General features: G+C 43.3%; 1 long non-coding RNA gene across 1 annotated transcript in view; it reads left to right on the top strand.

Moving 5' to 3' along the window:
- Positions 1 to 16,511, top strand: part of LOC135973843 (uncharacterized) — a 31,914-nt gene that overhangs the window by 6,027 nt on the left and 9,376 nt on the right. The window contains exon 2 of the long non-coding RNA XR_010590882.1: positions 11,055 to 11,125. This is a non-coding gene — a long non-coding RNA (uncharacterized LOC135973843). The remainder of the gene's footprint in view (positions 1 to 11,054; positions 11,126 to 16,511) is intronic.

Below are 16,511 nucleotides of genomic sequence, written 5' to 3'. Positions count from 1 at the left end.
AATGTCACAAGGCTGACACAGATCAAGAAAACTGCATTGCTCATCAAAAGGACAATTATTTTTATGCAACAGGTGGAATTGAGGGCAAATTGGTGGTGATTCAGGTCATTTTTAAGCACCTTCTGCTCCCACTCCTGCACTCTTTTTGTGTGTGTGTGTGTGTGTAGTGTGTTTTTTGTTTTTGTTTTTGTTTTTGTTTTTTTTATAAACTAAAAGCATAAAATGGAGAAGATGCAAATCAGCCATGTCTGTTGGTGTTGAAGTATGTATAATATGGTCCATTTTTTATGCGTAAGGATGCAGAAAGCAGTTTGTGATCCAAGTTTTCTATCATAAGCAAACGAGGGAATATGATGTAGATGACTATAAAGTGTGTAAACAAGTGGTTGAAAGACTGTGCACAAAGTAGTTATCAATGGTTGCTTGTCAAATAAGGCCTGTGTATCTACTGGGGTCCTGCAGGTATTGGTCCTGGGTCTAGGGTCGGTGCTACCATTAAGGCAAACTAGGCGGTTGCCTAGGACACCAAGATTTGGGGGCGCCAAAAAGCAATGCCCCCAGTTTTTTTTTTATACAGCGTCCCTGGGCTGGGCTGCACACTCAGACTCCCTCTCCCAGCGTGCGGGAGGGGGGCGCCTCAGGGCAGCTGGAGTACTGTGTCCAGTTCTGGGTACCATACCTTAAGAAAGATGTGGACAAATTGAAGAGAGTCCAGAGGAGAGCTAAGCCTTTTATCATTGCTGTTGGTCAGGTTTTCTATGAGGAAAAGTTAAACATACCTAGGTTTTTTTTTTTTGTTTTAGTCTTGTGGGAGGGAGGAAGACTGGCGGTGGGGGCAGATAAATCTTTAAATATGTTAAGGGCTGTTAGAGGATGGTGATCAATTGTTCTCCATGTCCACTGATGGTAGGCCAACAAGTAATGGCTTCAAGTGCAGTAAGGGAAATTTACGTTAGATATTAGGAGAATCTTTCTTACTGTTAGGGTAGATAAGCTCTGGAATAGGTTACTAAGGAAACTAGTGGAATACCTGTCATTGGAGGTTTTTAAGAGCAGGTTAAACAAATGCCTTCCAGGGATGGTCCAGGTATTCTTGGTGCTGCCTTAGTGGAGGGGGATTGGATTAGATCACCTCTTGAGGTCCCTTCAAGCCCTATATTCCCATGATTCCATAATCTTTGCCTGATAGAATCCTTCAAGTGATAAAAGCTGATAGACCATTCTGCTACAATGTGGCTCTATTAATAGACTGGATTCCAACACCTTTGTTGGATTAAATATGCTACGACAGGATCTTTGTTTCCATGTCTGAGTCATTCCAGTGGACAGTGCACACCCACAGATAGAGTATTTCTGCTGTTCCATGCTGTGAAGTGTCTGCACTTCATGGCTTTAATTTAAAGCCAATGAGTAGCCAGAGTGTGATGCTTGTAATGATCATAGGATTGGCAGCAGGGGGAAATAGTAAGAATAATTTACATATTTTTATTTTTCCTTTCATCCCATGAGATCCTGGAGCACTTTTAAAGCTACTGTGGAACCTGCTTATAATGAAGGGGAGTGAAAGTCCGGAGTTGCTTCAGTGCATTTAAGTGGGCTTTTGTTATTTGTCACTCTGCTTATGGAGACTGCTTTGCCCCAGAGGTGTTATCACCTTCTCCCACTTGGTGAGGAGAAACAGGGCAAGTATCCACTACCAAATTAAGCTGAGCTAAGATACAGCCACTGCAGTAACTAAATAGTTTTTGTGTGTCCACACCACGCTTCTTGTGGTGGTGATGTGTGTCCTCACCAGGAATATTTTCACCAATTTAACTGTCAGTGTGGGGCATTGTGGGATGGTTTCTGAAAGGCAGCGACAGTCAATGTAAGCGATGCACTACACTGACACTGCAACGACCTAACTACATTGCTATGCCTCTCTCAGAGGTGGAGTTACTAAGGGCCTGGCTACACTTGCGAGTTAGAGAACATTAAAGCAGCCCCATGCGCTCTAACTCACAACCTGTCCACACTGGCAAGGCAGAGTGCTCTGACTCTGCGGCTAGAGCGCTCCTGGTACTCCACCTTGGCAAGTGGAATAACACTTGATGCACCCCCGTTGGAGCGCTGCAGCACCAGTGTGGACGCCCTGGTCTGTTAATGTGTTCTGATCGGCCTCCAGAAATGTCCCACAATGCCTGTTCTAGACACTCTGGTCATCAGTTTGAACTCTACTGCCCTGCCCTCAGGTGACCAACCATCAGACCCACCCTTTAAATTCTCTGGGAATTTTGAAAATCCCCTTCCTGTTTGCTCAGCCAGGCATGGAGTGCTCTCAGCGCATCTTTCCAGGTGACCATGCCTCCACACGCCAGGCAATCCCCAATATGGAGCAATGGTGAGGTGATGGACCTCATCAGTGTTTGGGGGGAGGAAGCTGTCCAGTCCCAGCTGCGCTCCAGCCGTAGGAATTACAATACCTTCGGGCAGATGTTGAGGGACATGATGGAAAGGGGCCATGACCGGGAGCACTGCAGTGCAGGGTTAAAGTGAAGGAGTTGCAGAATGCCTACTGCAAAGCCCGCGAGGCAAACCGCCATTCCCTTGCTGCCCCCGTGACCTGCCGTTTTCCACAAAGAGCTAAACGTGATACTTGGGGCGGCCCCACCTCCACTCGGAGTACCACCATGGACACTTCAGAGCCCAGTTCAACAAGGAGGGAGGAGGAGGAGCAAAGCAGGAGCGAGGGTGCTGAGGCGGAGGAAGACACCCCAGAATCCCTAGATGCATGCAGCCAGGAGCTGCTCTCAAGCCAGGAGGAAGGTAACCAGTCATGGCGGCCAGTGTTTGGGGAAGGACAAACACCAGAGGACATGCCCAATAAGTGGCTTTCATTTTGGGAAGGAAATTGTTTAGGGTGGTCTCTTGGGGCAAGGAGGGTTAGGGCTGCATGCATGCCTAGATGCGGAATAGGGCATTGATGTGCTCTTGCACATCACGGTAATTGGCCTCAGTGATCTCTTCAAAGGTCTCAGCCAGAACTTGGGCAATACGCTTGTGCAGGTTTCTTGGGAGAGCCACTGTGGTCCTTTCCCAGTCAGGGTAACATGTCCGCACCACTGTGCCCTGAGGGGTGGGGGGGACCATTGCTGCACACAGGCAAGCTGCATATGGGCCAGAGCAGAAGCTGCATTGTTGTAGAGGACCCTTCCTTGCTTCCCAGGTCACCCTCAGCAGTGAGATCTTCCAGGACAAACTCCTGTGTAAAATATGGGGACAGTGTTCAGTATAGGGGGCCCCGGCAGCTGTTGGCTCTCCCCAAGGCACAGAAACCCAGAGGACAGTACAGCCATGAAACAGTCATTCCTCCAGACCTTGTGCATACTCACCATTTTGGGGATCCCGTGGGTTATGTACGCTCGCTTTGGGATGGGCAAATTATGCTATTTTGTAGACTGTGCTTTCCCTCCTTAAGTACAGGGGAATCATTGCTCTGTCTGGTGTGAACAATGCTGCCTCTAAGTGTTGCATTTTGCCTTTACAGATGCAACCTTGAGATCTCAGCCATCCGTGTTATCATTGGCCGAAAGGCTGCAAAGACAAAGGAAGAAGCCACATAGAAGCAAAGACATGCTGCATGAAGTAATGCAGCAGTTGCTCAACGAGAATCTAAAAGCACAGGAGTGGAGGGAGAGTGAAAGGAGGATCTGACAACAGAATGTGGATCGCCGGCATAAAAGCATGGCGCTCCAGCAGCAAAGCATGGATCGGCTGATAAGCGTCATGGAGCACCAAGCGGACTCGATCCAGGCGCTCGTAGCCATGCAGGCGGAGTACTACCGCCCCCGAAGCCCTTGTTCCAAAACTTTTTCGCTTGTGCCCCTGTGTCACCTCCAACCCAGGTTCCCCAACATCCAGGTTCTTATCGCCACCAGCTGCCTCCAACACCTGTAGCTTCACCACCCAGCCCTGCAAACTACGACCCTTACCCGCTGCACTCAACCCCCATCACCAGGCAGTATAGCCATCCTGAAGTGCAGCACTCATTGCACAGCACTCCAGACAGGAAGGCTGAGTATGATAACAGGACATACGCAAATCTGTAATTGTACCATTCTCCATCCCACCCCCTTGCCCTTTCTGGTTCCAAAGCAGTTGTTTGTTTTCAATATATGGATTTTTTTGGCCTTGAAAACATTCTTTATTATTGCATAAAGTAAAAGATACCTTAGCCCAGGAAAGCAACAGGCACTGCAAATAAGTGTAGCAAACAGATTCCTACTAACATTGGAACCACTGCACTTTACTCCCTTGCAGGGCACCAGACGTTACTGGTGGCTTTCAGCCTCAAAATGCTCCCTTAAGGCATCCCTAATCCATGCAGCCCCACGCTGGGCCCCTCTAATAGCCCTGCTCTCTGGCTGTGCAAATTCAGCCTCCAGGTGTTGAACCTCCAAGGTCCGTGCCTGAGTGAAGCTTTCACCCTTCCCTTCACAAATGTTATGGAGGGTACAGGATGCGGATATAACAGGAGGGATGCTGTCATCGGCCAGGTCCCGCTTCCCATACAGAGAGCGCCAGCAGCCCTTTAAATGGCCAAAAGCACACTCCACGGTCATTCTGCACCGGCTCAGCCTGTTGTTGAACTGCTCATTGCTGCTGTCAAGGCTCCCTGTGTAGGGTTTCATGATCCATGGCATTAAAGGGTAAGTGGGCTCTCCAAGGATCACAATAGGCGTTTCAGCATCACCTACAGTGATCTTCTGGTCTGGGGAAAAAGTTCCTGCTTGCAGCTTCCTGGACAGGCCCGTGTTTCAAAAGATGCATGTGTCATGCACCTTTCCAGGCCAGCCTGCGTTAATGTCAATGAAATGCCCACAGTGATCCACAAGCGCCTGGAGAACCATAGAGAAATACCCCTTGTGATTAATATACTCAGAGGCTAGGTGGGCTGGTGCCAGAATTGGAATGTGTCCTATCTATCGCCCCTCCACAGTTAGGGAAACCCATTTGTGCAAACCCAGCCACAATGTCATGCACGTTGCCCAGAGTCATGGTTCTTCTGAGCAGGATGCGATTAATGGTCCTGCAAACGTGCATCAACACGATTCCAATGATCAATTTTCCCACTCCAAACTGGTTAGCGACCGATTGATAGCTGTCTGGAATTGCCAGCTTCCAGATTGCAATAGTCACCCGCTTTTCCACTGGCAGGGCAGCTCTCCATCTCCTGTCCTTGCGCCGCAAGTTGGGGGTAAGCTCATCACACTGTCCCATGAAAGTGGCTTTTCTTATCCAAAAGTTCTGCAGCCACTGCTCGTCATCCCAGACTTGCATGATGATGTGATCCCACCACTCAGTGCTTGTTTCCCAAGCCCAAAAGCAGCATTCTATGGTGGTGAGCATGTCCATGAATGCAACAAGAAATCTTATGTCGTATGCGTTACTTGAGTCGATATCATCGTTGGAGTCATCACTGTCAGTTTGGATCTTAAGGAGTAACTCGACCACCAAATTTTAGCTGCTGGCAAGACTCCTCAGCACTTTGAGCTCCATTCCCGCAGATCAAAAGGGAAGACAGCACAAAAAATGCTGAAAGATGGTGCCAAATGTGCACGAAAGCAGAGGGATTGCTGGGATGTGAACTGATGCGTCATGGGGCGTTGGTACAGGACCCAGAATGCTCCGCCCCCTTCCCACAGCACCAGAATGGGAAGAGGTGCTCTGTGGGATAGCTGCCCATAATGCACTGCTCCCAATGCAGCCGCAAGTGCCGCAAATGTGGCCACACCAGTTCTCCGAAGGCTGGTTTAACTCAAAGTGCTCTACATCTGCAAGTGTAGCCATGCCCTCAGTTGCTGTAGTGGGTGAGTTATATCAGTGGGAGCTACATTTTAGTGTGGACGCCTACTGAGTTAGGTCCATGTAAACTGCCTTATGTTGACCAACTCTGTAGCGTAGATCAGGCCAAAGTCACCACTCCCTAGGGGGCAGAAGTACAGAAGAATCTCTGGCTGGAGCCTAGTGGTGGCACAGAGGAGGTGGGCTTGCCACAGCTGCAGTATGGTCAGAGGAATAAAGATGTTTGCTATTACTCCCAAGGTGAAGCGTGGCAGCAGCAGGGATGTGTGTGGGGGAGGGGGCTGTCTTTGAATAAGTGATTTGCTTCTGTTACAATGAAACTCAATTTATAGTGAATTGTCCTTTATAATTATATAATTAACAACCCTCTATTCATGCACACTGCTGAAACCCAGTCACCTCTGTCAGCTGGGTGGTACACAGCACACTGTACATCATGTTGTGAGGGGAAAGGAAGGTCTCTAAATACCCAGTTACATGGTGCAGGGAACCCAAACAGTGATCTCTCCCTGTCATTAACTACGACCTCACTGTCTCTTTCAAAAGAGTTGTGAGGAGATTTCTCTCCGCTAGTCCTCCTGGGTCAAATCAGTCCTGAGCTTCCCTGCAGCAGGGGCTTCTTGACAGGTGGTGCTCTTCAGTCTAATCTACTTAGAAATTACCACTGGTCAAACTTGAACGTGGGTCACAGAAGGAAGGAGATGTTCGTGTAGAGCCATGCAAGTGCTGCTGTATGTGGCGCTCTCCTTTTCAGTTGCTGTTCGGAGCCCAAGATCATTTTAAAGGCCCGTTCCACTAGCTAAATATGATGCTTTAATTCATAGGTGCTGCCGCACCTCCTGGTTGGAAGTGGTTTCCAGCATAGATAGGGGTTACAGTCTGGTTCAATGGCTCTCAGCACCTCCACTATACAGATTATTCCAACAGCCCCGTGCTTTATCAAATATGTAAAACCACTTGATTGTCAAATATGTACAACATACAGTGAAGTCAGCTGAACAGTACCGCTTGGCTGCAGGCAGGGGTTTGCTGAGTCTGCAGAACCCTGCAAGGCATAGAAGCAATCTACATTGCAATACACTGACTCCTGCAGGAGCACGCTGCACTTCATCTGTTTTCACTGCACCTACGAGAAGGGATGGTCAGGAGGAAACCTAGCTGGCTTGGTGCCAATTCTGAATAATGGATGGCCCCAGAATTTGCATTCTTCTTTTGTGGAGCCAGTTTACACCTTGTCTTATTGGCACCTAGAGCCCAAGGAAATATGATTTGGAGCCAATGTTGGCTCTATAGCTCCAGTATGCCTCGCTCAGGAAAAAAACAGGGCTGTTTCAGCTAGGCCATCTGGCCCTCTTGAATGTGCTTATTGGTAATAGTGGAGGTGGGTCTATTAGCTTGGGACAAGAACTCAGAAACAGATGCTTTGTTTATGTGTAAAATATGGCTTTGAGCCAAAGCGCTAATCATGATTGCCTCTGAAGTGGTTCTAATCATCTGCATGAGGCTGCATCGGCTCTTATGTTGTTTATACAAGCTGGTAGTTTAGAGGTGTTGTGTACAAGATATTTGTAGTCATAATTTCTCCAAACAGGTTAAGGCAAACATTATGAGAATCAGCATATTAATGTGCTGTGTTTCAAATTAGAATTATAAACACACTTTCCTCATTGGATTCCTAATCTGCTTGGAAGAAGCCAGATGTTTACTGATGACACCATTATTTAGTAGGACCTTCAAACTAAAACAAATTATGGTTGTTTAACTGGAGGAAAGCCTAGTTTTTGCTAGAAACTCAGTAAAACTGCTCTGAGGTGCAGCTGACTAAAGTCGTTCTGGTTCTTCAGGCAACAAGCCTGATACAAAGACACAAGCTTTATTAATGCTAGCTGCACACTTTACATGGAAAATTGTAAAGTACTAGGGTGAAAAGATATATTGCTCTGAGTTGTTTTTCAAAAATTTCTGTGGATTTTTTTTAAATGTTTGTTTTTAAAATGGAACCTTTCAGCTCTTCTCTGCCCCACCATGTGACTAATCAAACATGGGGCAATACCAAAAACAATAAGAAAAAAAGTTTCCACATAAGGAGCTGGCTAAATTGGATCCTTTAAGGTTTCTGTTAAAAATATTAAACAAATGGAAAAGCTTTTTTTAATGGAATGTTTTGCAGAAAATTCCATTTTGGGGGAAAATGGACACATTTCCTGTGTGTATGTGTTTTTTCCTCAAAAGAAACTGGAACATGTACCTTCTCTCATTCTGTGACAAACGTGGACTGGGTAGAAAAGGAGACTTTTCTATGTGGCTTCTTGAAACTCCATTTGATTTTTGAAATGTATTCACATGAATTTGTTTTGAAAGGTACTTTGATGAAGGTGTTTAGGTGTGTCAGACCTTTTCTGTCCTGTTTTGAGTAGATCCTTCCATATTTCTGTCTCTGCTTTCTTAATTTACCTGATGAAATGGAGGGACACATTTTTGCTTTTAATCATTAGTATCATCTCTGTATAAGATTTATTCATCCTAAAATAGTTTTGCATCAGTAGAAGATGTGTTTTTACTCCATTAGTCTTACTTGCTTTGCTAAATTGGATGATTCAAACACTTGTTTGAAGAAAAAATAAGTTGGCCTTATATATAAGGCCACACTTCAGCAAAGCCCCGAACAGGCTTAAAATTAATATAATACTTAATTCTTATATTTAAGCATGTATTAATGCTTTGCAGAAGAGGGATAGACTTAAGCATGTGCTTAACGTTAAAGAGATGCGCTGCTGTATTGGGGCCTTTCATTCCATAAGAAAAAATGCAAGATACTGTACACATTGCCTCCTGATCCTATTGCACTAAAGTTGAGCCAGAATATCCCAAATAAGTGACCCCCGACTTGTTTGAGAATGACAAGCTGTGTAAAGAGCATATATATATTTTTCCTCTCAGTGGGATCCAATGGAACTCCATCACTGTCCAAAAGTGAAAACTGAAGGATTGCTGAAACACGACTGCAACAAAGTGTGTATATGATGCAATGTGAATTGCCAATCTGCTAAATTTGGCACTTAGTCTACTGCTTGGTGAGGGGAAATTAGTTACGCAAAGAGGTGACTGTTGCAGAGGTACCCCAGACAATATGATGGTTTGCATACAGTGTAGAGACACTAAGTGCATATGGTATAAAAAGAAATACATATTTAAATGAAGTGATCTGAAAGGTATATTTTTAACCACCTTATTAATAAATGAGTTGTAATGTCTTGGGATGCTAGGTGGCATGTAACTGCGAAGAGTGAATAGAATCTAACAACCACAAACCTTGTTAATTAATCCATTATGTCTCTGTGCTCACCTACTTGATTGTAAAAATGGGTTTCAGTACATAGAGGCCCTGCACCATTCTGATAGCAGAGCATTAAGACATACAGACGCTACTGAAATCATGTGAAATGTTTCTGATTTTATGTCTGAACCTATGACAGTTCTGAGCTAAGTCTGTAATATTCCTCTTTGTGGGTAGACACTGCAGCCCAGAGGGTGTGCAAAAGTAACTGTTGGTTCCACCTCACCCCCAGAGGGTAATTGCTTAATTGGTAGAAATCCCTATCACTGTTATTTGTGATCTTACATGGTCCTTAAGCCAGACAGACAAGCTGGAAAGTTGTTTAATTTCTCTTGTGTCAGAAATTGAACCTTCAGAGTGCACATAGGGCCATAAAATAAATAAGCATTCCTTTTAAATTAGCTTAATTTCCCATTTTCACAGCTACTTTTTTTTAAATGCACCCTGAGTTTCACTTCCTTTAAAAAAAAAAAACACCATTTAAACTGGTTGATATAGTTAGAATGTTGTTTTCAAAGTGGTGATGGACATTCTCTCTTTAGCATGCACAGTAAGGCAGCTTTGGTGTGCCTGGGCTGGTTTAGACTAAAAGTGTGCTGGTATGTGCAGAATTTTATTAAAGCAGTGTGGAGTTTTCAATGTATTGGGTATATTAATGGCTGCATTGAGTTCTCCACATATTCGGTTCATGAGTGTCATTGAACTTGTGTCTTGGTAATGAATTGAGGTTGTAAAATATTCCTGTACTTAGAGGAACATCGAATAGAAGATGATTTGAAAAAAATAATTGTGGCTCTTACAAATTGTAATTTTGCAATAGTTTATCATGCTATTGAGCTGGGTGTTAGACTAGGTGGTGGTGGTCTTTTGTTTGGAAGTCAAGACAAAAGCAATAAGTATTTGTAAGGCCAAATTTCTATGGTCCTTAATTAAAACTCCCATTGACTCATACTCAAATGAAGACCATGGTGTTTGTCCCAGAAGGAAGGGAATTTGTCCATTACAGGTTGAAAATGCCTAAAAGAGTCCAGGTGGATTTTCTTCAGTCAATGGAGCTTCTTTGAGGAGAAAGGCAGTGTTCAATGTGAGGGAATGTATCTGACCCTAGCCATCTTAACAAATGTTATACTGTGTTAGAACAGAGAACCAAGCATAGTCCAAATTGAAACATTTCTGTTAATGAGTCTATTGTGCCTTATTGCCCTTGGAAGTTAATAATTATAATTAATTACCTCAAATCTGCTGCTAATCCATTTGTGCTTAGAAAAGACACGAATTAAACAAAAAGTCAGTCTTTGGCTACACACTTTAATATTTGAAGTAACTCCACAGTTGACTGATCTTGATTTCATGCATGCCTACAAACTGATCCAGCACCTTGCCAAATTCAACTACTGCTGTTGAGGCAAACCACTGGAAAAATATTTGTATTGTGAAGGAGGAATATGGGATGCTGCTGCAGGTTTGCATTAACTTGGAAACTACAAGATTTAAAGCTAATTTTAAAAATTGTATTTAATGACTGTCAACTGTTTGCAAGTTTTTGAGAATACAGATGCATATGAGGTAGACCCCCCCCCCCCAGTATTGTTATCTCTTATCCTTCTGTCATTGTTCTTGTAAATTTCTTTATAGATGATAAATGTTACTAAAAAGCTGTCCAGGCAATTAATTATTGGGTCAGATTCTCAGTTGATGTAAATCAGTGTGGCTCTGGAGCTAGATCAGCTTACCTGCTGAGGAATCTGTCCACAAAACTCTAGTAGTGCCTCACTCTATAATATAATGGATTAATTGGCTTCTTATTGAAGGTACTAATTCATTCAGGAGCCCATTGTATTGTATTTAAAAGATTTTTTTTTTTTTTTTGCAGTGGCTCAGACACCAATTGGTTGAAAATGTAGGCCATCACTAAAGAACAAGTGTTTAGTATAAGGGGGAAAGGTAGGTGACTTTTTTTTTTTCCTTCCCCTCATCCAAAAGAAAAGTGATCACCTGTGTCAAATAATATGTATGTGGTGTTTGTAGCCATGTCAGTCCCAGGATGTTAGACAAGATGGATGAGGTAATATTTTTTTATTGAACCAACTTCTGTTGGTGAGAGAAGTTTTGGAGCAACACAGATCTCCTCTTCAGGTTGGGGAAAGGTATTTGGAGTGTCACAGCTAAATACCAGATTGAACAGATAGTTAAACGCAGGTAGTTGGTTCTTATTCTAAGGGACCATTCAAGGTGAAGTGCTCGTTAATACCTCACTCCTCATAGGACAAAAAGGCAGGTTAGTGATTTACAGATTGTTGTAATCAGCCATAAATCCAGTGTCCCTGATTTTTAGAGTCTAGCAAAGTTATGAATTTAAGTTCCCAGGCCGCTTTTTTTTGAAAGTGTTGTGCAGATTTCCTTTGAGGATGAGGATTAATAGGTCAGATACAGAGTGATTGCTTTGAGAAGTGTTCATCCACAGATGATGTGGTGGTCTTGTGTTATCACTTTTCCATGTGAAGTCATATTTACACCCCCCCCCCCAATCCATGGGCATGAAAAGATACTGTCTCAAACATGGAGTCGGGGATCACATGTTCTATGTCCCCTGCTGAGTCGCGAGTTAAGCAATCCCCATTGTCTATGAGCTTCAGGAGAGGTCCACTGGGAGACCAGATTCTCCTTAATGTGCCATCTACACATGGCCAGCTAGTCCTAATGTAAATCTGTCTTGGGGGTGTTAGTTGCTCCTTTGCCACTGAAAGGCCATCTGTGGGCATCTCCCAGACTCAGTTTATTTCAGTAACATAAATAGTATAACTTTAGATACAATGGTAACTCATATAATTCAACAGGATAGTAATGTTCAACATATCATGACTTCTCAAATGATACCTCACAAGGCATAATTGTGATGCTAAACTATTTGTTAAAGCTTGTATTTAGCTGTGACACAGAGTACCTCTCTCAGACCTGAAGAAGCTGGAAAGTTACTGTCTGTTGAATAGGTTTCTTTATTATTGCCTTGCTAATGCAGTGTGGAGTAGACTAGTGTATTGCGAGGGAAAATTTTCAAAAGTATTTCAAATGATTTAGGAGCTTGAAGTTCCATTTTCAAAAGTGACTTTTGAAAACTGAATTTAAGCATCTTTGAAAATGTTACCTGTAGTTCATAAGTAATATGAACTTGCAATCAGTTAACTTTTGTTTGAGAATGGGATTGTTGAACATCACAGGGTTGTTTGATGTTTTGTATAGTTTCCTGCAAGTGCGAGGCCACTAATTGCTTTAATCATTGCATTTTGCCTCTGGCGATCAAGGGTGGGTAACTGTCTCCCTTTGGAGAAAAAAAACAGATGCCTCTCTCTCAATTTGGTTTGGAGGAGCCACAAGAATAATATATTTAGCAGATCAAGCAGTCATCTTTTGGGGTCCAAGGTCTAGGGTTTTCAGCAGTTTTGTTTTGTTTTAAGCTCGGAGATTTTCTATTCTGAACTATGGTTTGCTGTTGAGGTACTGGGCTATATAGTGGTTCTGGGCTATATAATTGACAGAACTTAGAATGCTTTAGAGTGGAAAGTGACACAATAAGTGAGATCATCTTATTACTCTTGCAAATTCTAGTTTGTTTCAATTTATATCAAGAACTGGGTGCTTCTAACCAAGCTAAATTGCCTCTAAATATTATCTGTTTTGTGACAGTCTTATGTACCTCCAAGGTGTACAGCTTGTGGCACTTGTGTAATATTACCATGGGCAGCAGGTATCCTAGGCCAGGGGAGGCGGTGCCTCTTCAAACTGCCTGGCATGGCCCTGCCCACACTCTGCCCCAAGTCCCTTCCTGCAGTTCCTTCCTGCTCTTCCCTAGCCCAGGCTGGCTGGGGCTGGGGCTTGGGCGGGGGTGGGCCAGTGTGCCACCAGGACTCAGGAACGCACCAGGGCTGGGACCAGAGACCCACTCTGGGGCTGGGGGCTAGCCTCCCTCAACAGCTGGTTCACCAGCCACCCATGGTATATTACCATCTGGCACTATGAGGTATTCTTTATTCTAAAAAATGCTAAATATCTGTAGAGCAAATGTTGTTGTATATAGCTCCCTGCTTCCACTGTCTCTCAAAAAGAGCTTGATCCCAAGGTTCATCTGAGTGATGTTTAATTGCTTTTGTTGACTGATTTGTTGAAGAGGGAGAGTTCTGCAGTGTCTTCCAGATATTATGACTTTCTGGATATTACAAAGGGGGTAGAGTGGGAATAAGGTCTTGAGTTTCCTGGATGATGAAGTATGTCTACAGGGTGGGTAAGGATAGGTTAGATGATGGCAGTGTTGTAGCCATGTTGGCACTAGGATATGTGAGACCAGGTGTGTGAGGTGATATCTTTTATTGGACCAATTTCTGCTGGTGGAAGAAATAAGCTTTTTGAGCTGAACATAAGAACAACCGTACTGGGTCTGGCCAAAGGTCCATCTAGCCAAGGATCCTGTCTTCTGACAGTGGCCAAGGCCAGGTGCCCCAGAGGGAATGAACAGAACAGATAATCAGTGATCCATCCCCTGTCATCCAGCTTCTGGCAGCTGTTCCATACCCCTAATAACTTTTGTTGTCCTTTTCTGAACCAATATGTATAATATATTGAGATTGGGGTGACCACATCTACACAGTATTCAAGATGTGGGCTTATCAAGGATTTTTAGAGAGGTTGTATGATAATTTCTGACTAGGTATCTATCCCTTTTTTTAAGGATTCCCAACATGGTTAGCTTTTTTTTTTATTGCCATTGCAATCCGAGAACTACCCACATTGATTCCAAGAGCTTTCTTGAGTGGTAACAGTCAACTTAGACCCCATTTTATATGTATAGTTGAGCATTTCCACTGTGAATTAGTTTGCATTTATCAGTATTGAATTTCATCTGCCATTTTGTTGCCGTCAGCCTCCTCAAAGAGTCCTAGTAGACTGGTGAGGCATGATTTCCCTTACAAAAACCATGTTGGCTCTTCCCCAGTAAATCATGTTCATCTGTGTCTGATAATTCTGTTCCTTGCTATAATTTCAACCAGTTTGCCTCCTCTGATACTTGAATCTGAGACAATTCCTCAGATTTATCACCTAAAAAAATGGCTCAGGTTTGGGAATCTTCCTCACATCCTCAGCCATGAAGACCGATGCAAAGAATTCATTTACTTTCTCCACAATGACCTTATCCTGGAGTCCTCCTTTAGCATTTCAATCGTCCAGTGGCCCCACTGGTTATTTAGCAGGCTTTCTGTTTCTGATGTAGTTAAAATTTTTTGCTTTTTTTTGCTATTACTTTTTGAGACTTGGGCTAGCTATTCTTCAAATTGTTTTTTCCTTCCTAATTATAAGTATAGCTCAAAATCTCATCTCTTCCTCAATAAAAGACATTACCTCACCCACCTTCTCTCTCATTATGATGATGAGAGTTTGCAGTCTTGTTGCTGTGGAATTCAGTGCAGGATTGCAAAATGGCAAACACTTGAGATTAATCTCTATCCCACACTCCTAGTAAGCATGGGAATTGGTTTTTTTATGCTGCGTTTGTAGCCACCTGCATGGAACTTGGTGCAAGGAACATAGAGGGAGGAAGCAGCAGGAATCCAGTCTGTGTGCATGTGGCTGGAATGCAAGCTGCAATTGCAGAACATCTGTAAATATTTTTCAAGAGCTAGTTTAATTTTTAGAAACATGGAGTCCTGTCATGTTGTTGCCAAACATGCAGTGCATTAAGCAGCATTCATGGTAAGAAGTATCTCCTCATAGAGACCAACATACCTGAGCTAGTCAAAACTTCTAAACTATTCTGCTGCTGGCTCTCCTCCTTTTAGACATGTCCAGTCCTCACCTGATCTTCCACATCACTCTTCTAAACAAGAGGAGAAACGTGCTCTAGGTTTCAGAAGGCAGCCAACCCTCTGAATAAAGGACTATACTTTTAAACTTGAAATTGATTTGCCAAATTTCTAAGCCTAAAGGAAAGTGGCAGCGGCAGCAGCAGCAGGCAGGCATGAGCTAAGAGATCCACGTGGAAAATGGAATTCAACTTCTAGTTTGGGGGATTTTGTTAAATGTAATGCCTGCCACCCTCTGAATGTGTAAATTAATGGAATATGATTTCACTAACAAACACGAATAGCAACAGGGGTGGGACTAGGCCTAACGGTTCTATAATGTGTTTAATTTCTGATGTTACTGCTAAATGTTGAGGAAAATTGATAGCTTTTTAACCAGTTGGTTCTAAATGTTGTTGGTGTCTGGTCTCTTATTGCTTGTTTAGGAGTGAATTTTGGTTCAGTTTTACTCTTAGCCACTCACATTTCTTCAGTATCTGTTTTGTGGAGTAACAGTGATTTGAGGTGGTATTTTGTGACTGGCATAGCTGTAGATAGAATTAATTAGACTTTAGTCTAATCTGCACAGCAACTAGACACCTACGAGGAGGGAGGGTCCCAGAGCCTGAGTTCCAGCCTGAGCCCAGAAGTCTACACAGCAATGAAACATCCCCGCAGTCAGAGCCTCCCGATGCAGAGTTGCCTGGCATGGGCAGGCAGCAGGTGTCTAGTTGCTGTGTAGACATACCCTAAGGGCCAATTCCCATCTCTGTACTCCTGTTTTGAAGTCAATGGGAATATTTTAAGTAAGGTGCTATTCAAAGGAATGAGAATATGGTTCTATGTGGTGCTCTGTATTATAAGCCAGATTCTGACATCCTTGAATAGTATGTTGCCTTGTAAATATTTTGACTTCCAAGGAACAACTTATGACAGAAGACCCTCCTTGTTGTGAGGGAAGTCTGGATTTTAAGCAGATATTTACTTGGGTTAAGGCAAATGGAGAAATTTGGCTATGCTGCTGGGGGATCTACTGAGCTTGAGTGGCCAGCTACTGTAAATTCTCTTGGCAATATCATTGGGTTTCTCCTCTCCAATATCTTTACTATTATCATTATAGCCTGACAAATACATTACTGAATACTCAGGGAGGAAGCGGGGGGACTCACTGCTAGTGCAGCACCAAAGAAGTCAATGGAGTTACTCCGGGGATTAATTTTGATTTTAAGTAAATCCTCCAGTCACATTATTTGATTGCATGATATCAGCAATGTGATTGGAGGATTTACTTAAATCAAAACTAATCCCTGGAGTAACTGAGTAATAAATGCCTAATGTAGGCACCATATTGTATGTCTGCCAATATGCACAGAGTTCCCCTAGCATCAAGGAGCGGATACTTTACAGGATTGTTTTAATAAAGCAAACTACTTTTTTTGCACTATGGCTACAACCTTCACTTATCCTTGCCTTCTGAAAAGCTAGTTGTATTAAGATAT

The sequence above is a fragment of the Chrysemys picta genome, chromosome 10 (assembly GCF_011386835.1).
Source record: "Chrysemys picta bellii isolate R12L10 chromosome 10, ASM1138683v2, whole genome shotgun sequence".
NCBI classification, from domain to species: Eukaryota; Metazoa; Chordata; order Testudines; family Emydidae; genus Chrysemys; species Chrysemys picta.
This window is presented reverse-complemented; position numbering and strand designations above follow the sequence as displayed.